This window comes from Cornus florida, unplaced genomic scaffold (genome assembly GCF_030987335.1).
Source record: "Cornus florida cultivar Cherokee Brave unplaced genomic scaffold, ASM3098733v1 CherokeeBrave_3.0.0_Hap2_Chr02, whole genome shotgun sequence".
NCBI classification, from domain to species: domain Eukaryota; kingdom Viridiplantae; phylum Streptophyta; class Magnoliopsida; order Cornales; family Cornaceae; genus Cornus; species Cornus florida.
Genome location: NW_026775572.1, coordinates 21,914,103 through 21,924,446, shown reverse-complemented (window position 1 = coordinate 21,924,446; position 10,344 = coordinate 21,914,103). Strand labels below are relative to the sequence as shown.

The 10,344-nt window shown below is 34.1% G+C and overlaps 1 long non-coding RNA gene across 1 annotated transcript; it reads left to right on the top strand.

Annotated features, from left to right (window-relative positions):
- Nucleotides 1-6,761: 6,761 nt before the first annotated feature.
- LOC132286122 (uncharacterized) lies at nucleotides 6,762-9,927 on the top strand. The gene is made up of 3 exons (XR_009472685.1): nucleotides 6,762-6,885; nucleotides 7,752-7,930; nucleotides 9,639-9,927. It is a non-coding gene; the product is annotated as an uncharacterized LOC132286122 (long non-coding RNA).
- Nucleotides 9,928-10,344: the final 417 nt, after the last annotated feature.

Genomic DNA, 10,344 nt, shown 5'->3' with positions numbered 1-10,344 from the left:
TGGGCTTTCATCCTAATTATGTATTCACGTCTTCTTCTCTACTTTCTTGTTTTGTTAATCAACATTTTTCAATATATTATGTTTTCTCATACATAGAAGTGACGTTGAATTTCTAAACAACCAATGAGTTGCACCAAATTCCTGTGCCTCAATCGGCTAATGATCTTCACTTCTGATGCATACTCCTTTATCCCCTGTTTAGACCCTCTTGACACCCTCTTGACAGCAACATAGGAGTTCAATTCCCTCAAGAAACCTTTATAAACCGCACCAAACCCTCCCTCCCCAAGCTTCTCTTCCTCCATGAAGTTCTTTGTTGCGATTGCCAACTCTTTGAATGAAAACTTTCTAGGCCCCATTCCGTTTCCAAATTCATATGAAACATTAAGAACATGGTCATCGTTCTTTTCCACTCTATTCATCTTCCTCCTTATGCCAAACAAAAGCAAACCCAACCCACCAACCAAAACACATACACTTGCAACCAATCCCGCTACTAGTCCTCTAAATCTCCTGTGGTGAGTACCATCTGTTACTGCCTTGTTTGGTCCACTGTGGTCAGGAGTGGAAGGATCAGCTGCTCCTGGAACTGTTTGACATGTTATATTTTTATCAATTTGTAGTTCTGAACTAAAATACCATGAGTTAATGGTATGTATCTCAAAAGCACTTCCTGTTGCAGCTGAAAAACCAAAAATAACCCATTCTGGTAAGAAATCCTTTAAATTAACTTTATAATAAAGATCTTGTTGAATTGTTCTATTGCCTATAAAACCAGTGAAGACTACACTCAAATTCATCGAAGTTGAATCGTAACTAATCGTAGCAGTATTTTGTTTCCCATCAGGAATATTACTGTTCCATGGCACACTTTTATTGGGGTAAGTGCAAGAAACACCTCTGAAGTATATTTTTCAAAGCATTTTTACCCCCTATTTAAAAAGGTGTGCAAACAACACCCCTATTCTTTTCAATTTGTGCAAAAACACCCCTCAATTAATATAATATCCATTTTACCTTTTTACTCTTCCAAAAATACCCCTACCAACCCTTACTTCTTATTCTTCTTCTTCTTTGTGTGTAACCCTTATCCGTCACCGTGACTACCATGGCCGTCGGCACCACCAATCCTCTCATCTCTCTCTATACTTCCATCACTACCACCTACAATTGGCACCTCCACCACTACCACCCACAATCGACACCTCCACCACGAAATCCCCAAATCTAAGAACGAATCATAACCAAATCAAAATGTGTAGACAAAACTAAAAATGAATCAGCCATCACCACAACCGAAATTTGCAGACACAGAAAATTTTAGAGAGAGATAGAAAAAAATGGAAGACCTAACGCTGGACTGCCATTGTCGACGCCGCCAGAGTCCTTGACATCACTTTCGACGTCTGCTCTTCCACCATCATCTTTTGATTTGATGGCAGAATTGGTCGAATTCCAACTCCCAGCAGCGGCGTTCCTCCGTGTACTGCTCAATCATCCTCGTCGTCGCCACCCGGGATCTCGTCACCATGATGGGTCGCTTGTTGCCGTCGTCTCCTGCACTTCCTCTTCGAAAGGTGGTATTACCAGATGAAGTAGACAACATGGTATCTCTTGTCTTGCGTGCTCCTCGTATGTCTCAAGCTCTTGCTCAAGCTGTTGAGAGAGGTTAACCGGGAAGAGTAATCAGCTCCTTTCCATCGTATTGAACCAGATACCAAAAAAGGGCCGGGCCTAATTTGCTTATCTTACTTATCATAAACGAACATGGAGATCATTTTCACTCTTCTCATCGGAGGTGTCAATTCCTGAAGTTCAATCAAATGAGGATAGAATTTGATCCAATCCCAGGGAACATTCCAATTTCATTCAATTTGCGCCAGTGTTGGTGGTGGTGTATACATATATGTATATATTTATGTCTGTGGTGTATAATGACTAAAACCCTTTTTAGTCATTTCATAAAAATATATATATTTTTTATATATTATAAAATGTGTTGCTAAGGGCATTTTAGTCCAATTTTTATAAATAGGACCTATTTGCACAAATGTCATAGTTTAGGGGTGTTTTTTGCACTAGGGGGGTGTAATATGCACTATAAGCATTCAATAGGGGTGTTTTTTGCACTTCACTCCACTTTTATTAGATATCATTGAATTAATATTGATACCTACATGAACACCAGGCTGTTCATCCCAATCGTTGTGATAAGTATCGAACTCCACGGCTACAAATGGATTTAATGTTGAGTTGTATATCTGGTTATAACTCACAAGACCAAGACCACCACCTGACAGGGCATCAGGGATTACTCACAAGACCAAGACTGCCACCTGACAGGGCATCAGGGATTGAAAAACCATCAGGAGCAAGGAAGAATGCGAGCCCATCTGCATAAAAAGGACACTCAGAGAAAATTTACCTATTTTTTGGACAAAGACACCCTTTTACATGAGAAATTGACCAAATTACCCTTTGACCGTTTAGGAAACTTTTTTAACTTTACAATTTAATAAATTGAACAAATCTACCCTCATGAACAATTTATGCATAAAAAAAAAAGTAAAAAAAAAAAAAAAAAATTATATTGTTCACTCTTCCTTTTTTTTTTTTTTTTTGGTTGAAAAATGCATAATATTTGATATATAATTTAAGATGTATAAAGTTATACTGGTACCATATTTTTTATTTTTAAAGAAAAGAGATTGGTTTAATTTTTTTAGATGAAAGAATTAAGCATTTTAATTTAAAAATACAAAAGAAAAAGAAAAGAAGTAATAACAAAATATAATTTATTTGAAATATATGTATTGGATCAAAAAATTCATTTTAGATGTCTACACTTTTAAGAAGTTAGGACATTTATAAAGTAAATTAAAAAAAAAAAAAGAAAAAAAAGTGAACAATATAAATTTTTTTTTTTTTTTTTTTTTTTTTTTTTTTTTTTTTTTTTATGCATAAATTGTTCATAAGGGTAGATTGGTCCAATTTATTAAATTATAAAGTTAAAAAAGTCTCTAAACGGTTAAAGGGTAATTTGGTCAATTTCTTATATAAAGGGGTGTCTTTGTCCATTTTTTAACCTTCAGGGGGTGTCTTTGTCCAAAAAATAGGTAAGTTTCCTCATAGTGTCTTTTTACCAAACCTCAGGGATTGTAACTGTATTTTACCCAAAGAACTATTTTGCGAGTCTATGACAAAGGAGAAACTGGTCTTGAAGTCTGCCAATTTTCCCGAGCCCTTGTCCCAGAGTTGCATCGTTTCAAAATATGTGGCTCGACCAGTACTCCCATACATGCCTAAGTCCTTCCGGTTTGTGGTCAGTTGGATAACTGGGTCAGTTGGGGTAGCATTGAATGAGTAGTTTATTTTAGTGGTTGTATTGAAGCTAGGGAAGTTGAATGATAACTGAGTAGCTGGACAAAGGACCATTACACAGAAGAAAATGATAATCTTGAAAAGAAGGAGATGAAACTTTGGCATATAGAGAAGATGATTCCAATAGACAACCATGGTTGTGAGTGTGTTTGAATGGGAGGAGGGAGCTTGCTTTTGCTAATGGCATGTACTTAATAGTTACAGGAGCTTCCTAGTCAATAGTAGGTCATTGTTTATTTAAATTATGAAACAACTGAATCTTATACTATTTAAATGGATACAATGATATCTATATTCTTCAATGGAGCTCCACATTTCGACACATGTCGCCTACTCATGTAATAGAGAGGCCGGCTTCTACCATATAAAACTTCTTCAAGCATGGCAAAAGAAATACTCAACTTCTATTTCCTCCACAGTCCCCCTTTTCGTTTGATACATTGATTTATTTTTCTAGCACATGCCATGACCTTGGGGCAGAGCACACCAGAAGTCATTGCATTGCCGTCCATTGCAGTGACTCAAGGACTCAATCAAAATTTGATGTGGTCAAGATTAAGGCAGTGGCATGTCATTATAAGATCTACCTCATATAAGTAGCGACTTTATACATATTTTAAATTTTAATTTAAAATTAACTTAGGACTTTTCTTGTATGCAAGTTGCTGTCTTCTCCTGCCATCATCACTAGGAAAATGGATGGTAGAACCTATTTGATCTAGGGCAGAGCACACCAGAAGTCATCGCATTGCTGTCAATTACAGTGACACGGACTCAAAATTTGATCTGGTCAAGATTAAGGTAGTGGCATGTCATTATAAGCTCTACCTCATATAAGTAACGACTTTATATATATTTTCAATTTATATTTATGATTAACTTGGGACTTTTCTTGTATGCAAGAAGTTTTCTGCTGCCATCATCATGAAGAGAATGGATCAAAATTCTAAGTGGGGAGGACCTATTTGATCTGTGATGTATATTAATCATTCAATTTGAACAATCTTTTGCTTCTATGCAATGCTACTGTTCATAATATCTGATAGAATGTAATGAAGTTAGAGCCTAAAGTGCTTAAATCAAGTTACTTACTCCCTCTAAATCAAGTTGCATATGTCTACTAGAGATAAAATTGCTTGTTCTTTTTATTGAAAAGCTTAACCACCCGTCAAAGTTGTTCTATACGGTTAAACTCGGCACATTAAGTACCTAAAAAGCAGAGACACCACATTTCACAACCAGAAATTATAGGTACCAAACATGCTCAAAATTTAAGCCAAATGTCACACTTATAAAAGTAAACAGTTAAACAATGCTCCCAAACTACTTGAAAAGACCAGAAATTGATTGCATAACCAAAACAAACCCAAAGATTTTGTGAAATCTGCCATCAACTACATATATCTGTGATGCTGTGGTCTGAATTTTATTAATGCAACTAGATTTTGGCACTTTTTTTTTTAATCTCCTTTGTCTTAGGGGTCGTGGACTCTAGTCTCTGTATACAGTGTTTGAGAACCGAAATATAGATAGACAAAGGGTTGGAGCTCGAGAATTTGTAACCTTTTTAATTTTCTTTTTATTATTATTTTTTTCGAATGATAAAGTAAACCCACGCTCTTTTGTACAGGACCCGACTTGAATCCCTTCTCTTCTCTTTGAGGACAGGGAGGTTATACAATTAGACCAAAGGCCCTTTATGTTCTCATTGTAAATCTTTGTGTCTTATGTGATGCATGATGTATTTTTTATTTTGCCCCTCCCTTCCTTTTTTGAAGAAAGGGAGGTTATACAGTTAAACCAAAGGCCCTTATGTTATCTTTGTAAATCTTTGTGCCTTATGTGATGCATAATTTATTTTTGATTTCGGGACGGCTGTTGTAACAATATCTATTACACATAACTGTATTTTTATTTTACTACGTAATTGTGAGAAGAAAATATATGGAAGAAGTGGCGCACCTGAAGGAGAAGATGCAGAAGTGTTGGTCTTGGATAAAATGCTGTTGTTAACTAGGGCTCGAGGAGTTATTGAAGATGTAAGCATATATATTCATTGCAGGAACAAAGCAGGTTGGCTTGGGCATCTTTGATGTGAGAAATGGCAATGGAGATTATATAAAAATCGAGGACATGAGTTGTGTGCCTTGTTGATGGCAGAGATTGCAATCTGGATGAACATACCAAACCCCCAACAACAATCATCAAGCATTCTATGTGGGTCGCGAGGTGTTCGACGAAATGGTTCTTCCAAAACGAGAAAAAAGAAAGAAGATCATCAGCTAGGGCATAGCATAAATATGTTAGGAAATTTTTAATAAAAATCCAACTAAATATATTTACGATGGTTTTTTTGTGAACTTCATTCATTTTAAATCATTCATTTTAAATCAAAATTTAATTCATTTGGGCTTTCATCCTACATATATATATATTCCCGTCTTCTTCTCAAATTTCTTATTTTGTTCTTCAACTTTTTTCAATATATTGTGTTTTCTTGCGCATAGAAGTGACGTCGTATTTCTAAGTAGCACCACATTTCAAAATATTACCTCAAATTAATTAAATTCTGTATTGGGTGATGTTACCTCAAATTGATTGAATTCTATCTTTTAATAAATTTTGGACTTACATGGACGCTAAACCTTTACACTACATATATGAGGACATCTCCCTTTGCTCTAAATTTATAAATTTCAGTTTTGTGTTTCATGTTTGTATATTTATTTATGGTCAATTTTTATTTTAATATTCAGTATTATTCATGTTTCTGAAGTTTTTTTTCTTTAAGAAAATTATATTTCTTAGTTATAAATTTTATATCTATTCATCATCTGTTATCCAATATGGATTAAATTAGTCACATACTTCTCTTTTTCATTCTTTTTTTCTTTTAAATTTAAGTCTTTAATTGATATTAATTACTTCATTTCAAATAAGTTTTGACGAGTCCCTTTGTCATTTTCACAAATTATGTTGCAAAATTTTATATTATGTAAATTATGATAGTGAATTTTTTCCCCGCAAAATATTCCGACAGGGGCTGTTTTGGACTTTGTGCACACGTTCCAGAATTTTCTCATTTGCAATCCTTGTATTGCAATATACTTGTTGTCACAGGTTCTGAACCCGGTAACACTTGTCCTGTACCAGGAGGAACATTTGTTATACCAAATTTGTTTTGATTTTATTAATAAGTAACAGTACTAAATAAACGTGTAATTTCAGATGTACGCTTTTGGAGTAAATATACTTGGACAGGAATATAATTTTGGATTGTGTATAGCATGTGACATGTAAAATAAAATAAAAACGTAGCAACACGTCCGTTATTTTTGCCTGCTACGGTTTTCAGTTTTCACTGAAAAATTGACCTTTATGCGGAAATCAGATTCTTCACTTTCCCAACTATTTGTTCCCTTCCACCAAACGGAGACCCCATTGCTCGTCCCTGTCTCTCACTCTCCAACGATCTGCGATGTCTAACCCTCGGTTCGATCTCAGGTACGTTTCTCTCTCTCACATTCACATTCACTCACTGTTCTCTCTGTATCTGTCTTAATGGAATTCATGAATCATTCTTTGTCTACCATTGAAACCTAAGTTACTTATATATATATATATATATATATATATATTGTTCTCTCTCTTTCATCCCTACACATGTGCATATAAACCCTCAATGCCAAACTTAACATATTCTGTATAATTTGATTGGGACTATTTGTGTATGTATAATACCTCCAACCTAAGATATTACGACTAAATTTGACCCCACCTTACCTCACCTCATTAGACTAAACAGATTAAATTTGTTAATGGATATGTGAAAATCTCATTTATTTATTTGTTTATATATATATATATATATATATATATATATATATATATATATATTCTTTATTGGGTAGGTCAGTGAGTTTCTTAGGTAAAATGTAATAATAATAATAATTTAAAAATATCTGGGAAAACATGAAAATTTCTTTTGTACCACCATGCCCCACTTAAGCATCCTTAGGTCCATCCTTGGCCTTCATTTCTTGTCTGTTTTAATTCTACATGGAAATAACCAAACAATTGATCCTTCGAACAAATTAGTCTGGAATTCAATTTATACATAATTTCTTCTTGAGTATTACTTATCTCGCATCTTATATCACTTCATTTTAAGTTTTTATTACATTTTGGTACGGTAAGTTTGTTGTTTATGTACTTGAATTTTTCTTATTTTTCTCTCCTTTAGTTTTGTTTGTGTTTTATAGATAAATATGTGTGTATATACATATATTGCATAATAAATAATATCAACTTTGACGGTCTGAGATCAGCTTATTGTCCAACTCTTTTGTGTTGCTATTTTGACACATTAGGAGGAAAATTCAGAAGGAATTTTGTTCATCGGAATTGTCAAGTTGAGCATGTCTCAGCTTAAATCCAGAAACTATGGTGTCTGATTCCACAAAGCAACAGATAATAGATACAGGGAAAAAGTTTCATAACTTGGAAGTTTTTTGCTTGCAATCTCATGGGTGAAAGGTCAACAATTTAGGTAGGAGTTTTAAGCACACATTTCTACCTCCTTTTATATGTTTGATGTATATGACTCTAGTCTGGGACATGATACGTGTTTGAAGCAATTAAATTTGTTGATTCTGTTTTACTTCTTTGAAAACTTCCAATTCCGTCAACTGATCTATATGTGCTATAAAGTTCCTAACTTTTGGTTCTCTTGCATGAATATATTATTTTTGGAATGTTCATAATTAAAGTCTCTCTGCAGATTTTCGTTATTATACAATCTATTTCAATCCATATTAGGAGGTTTACTGGTAGATTCCAGTTATATTGTCTCACATTTACTTGAGACCCGTCATGTTTGTTTGAGCTTCTTAGAGTATCCTTAGGGACTGCTGCACTGGATATCTGGTATCTCATCCATGATTATTGGCTTGAAACACTGAGTTGAATGATCACTGTAATGTTTATTATTATATATATATATATATATAATATAATGACAAATTGATTTTTAAAGCCAAGGGACCCACCACTTCCTTTAGTATTATGTAATGATCTAAAGGTCATCAGGTGACCATTTTAACACCTTCCATTAACGCAGCTTCTTACCTTCCACATCAGTGTTCATTTTTTTCCATTTTTCCACCAATTCAACCTTAGACCTAGATCAAGCCTTTAAGAGTTTGATTTTGCCACTAAAGGCAAAGTTGTTAAGCTCGTTGTAGCCTTCATTTTGTTCAGAGCTGATTTTCAATTGGCCACCCATTGAATTCCAAAAATTGGGCTGAAATTGGAGTTTTCTTCAATACTTGAGGTAGGAGTACTCTAATCCACTATTTCTTAGATTTTTTGTAAATTTTTCCCTTTAATTTGACTTTAAGTATGCATAATTTTAATTTTTTGATTATATTTGTTAGGGTTATTTATATTTATGGTGATAAATGTGTGTTATGTAGTTAATTGAACTTATTAGTATGATGATTTTCAATTTGTAAAGAAGCATGCTTAGTGTTGGTTTGTTTCATGATTTCAATTGCTATAAAAATTTATGTTATAATTATGGAAATAAATTTGTGAATTGTATATTTAAATTGCTAGCAAAATGTGGAATGAGAATATGAATTGTGTATTTTTTGTAATTTATTAATTTATTTGAAAAGTATGTGGGAACTTTATGGTTGAATGGATGAAATGAAGTATGAAGTATTCATGTATCCATTGGGAAAGAAATAGTGGGGAAAATGTTTTAAAATAAATGAATTTGTTCTTGGGAAAAATATTTTTCAAAGGAATTTGCGAAAACCGGACGCCTAGGAGGTGCCTAGCGGTCCGTGTTGTTAGTGTAGTCTAGAAAGGAGTATAGTTGTGCTAACTAGGCCGGATGCGACGCCTTGGAGGTGCCTTGTGGTCGTGGATAGTTAGTCAACCCTCCATTCGTGACGCCTTGGAGGTGCTTTGGGTCGGATTACACTAATGGTTTGAAAGTTGAAACGGAAATGTTTCGGAAAATGGGGAGTGACATTTGCATAATATTGCACTTCATGACATTGTGGTAAACTTGTGATTGGTTTATATTTTCTACATACTTGTTGTTATGGTTGAGAATGTGCGTTTCTCTATGGCATGATCCCGTTCACTTTTTATCTATTCATTGTATGGATTCACGGGGTCATAAGAAGTGTGTCTTAGACACTTCCTACTGAGCTTATGCTCACCCCATTATTTTTAATATTTTTCAGGATACGGAAAAGAGGTGGCGGATGATGATCCACCACAAGTTTAGATGGGATTGAAGATGTATTTTAATTTGCTATCTTTTGTATTAGAATTCTAATATTTTGTAAATGTAATCTTAACTATTTTGTGAAACTTTAGTTTAACTGGTATAATGTTGTAAGTTATGGACTTTTAAATTTTAGCTACAATTATGGACTGTAACTTGATGTAACTAAGGTGTGTTCCTTGTTTAGATGAGATGGAGGAACGAGACTTTTTATATGAATGTAATTATTTTGGGAATGTGTGCATTGGGACAAGATAGGTTAGTTTTAAGGCCCAATGAGGCCACTGCATTTTTATATATTTCAACAGGTTGTAGAGGGACTTTTCTGCGGAGGTCATGCCGAAATTTTATATATTTTATTATTAGTATTTTGGTATCTTTTTGGGTCGTTACAAATTTAGTATCAGAGTAATAGTTCGAATACCATTAGGACGACGGGTAGAGGCCTACTTGGGATTGCATGGGGAAGTTGAATTGCATGATTATGTGTTAAGTGTTAAAGTGTTTAAATGTTTGAGAAGCATGCCTACTTGTTTACTTGTTTATTTGCTTATGTGATCACATGCTTACGTGTTTACAATTTTGAAAGCATGCCTATTTGCTAATTGCTTACGTGATTAAATTCAAAAATTTGTGTTACATGATCATGCATGTGAAGTAGT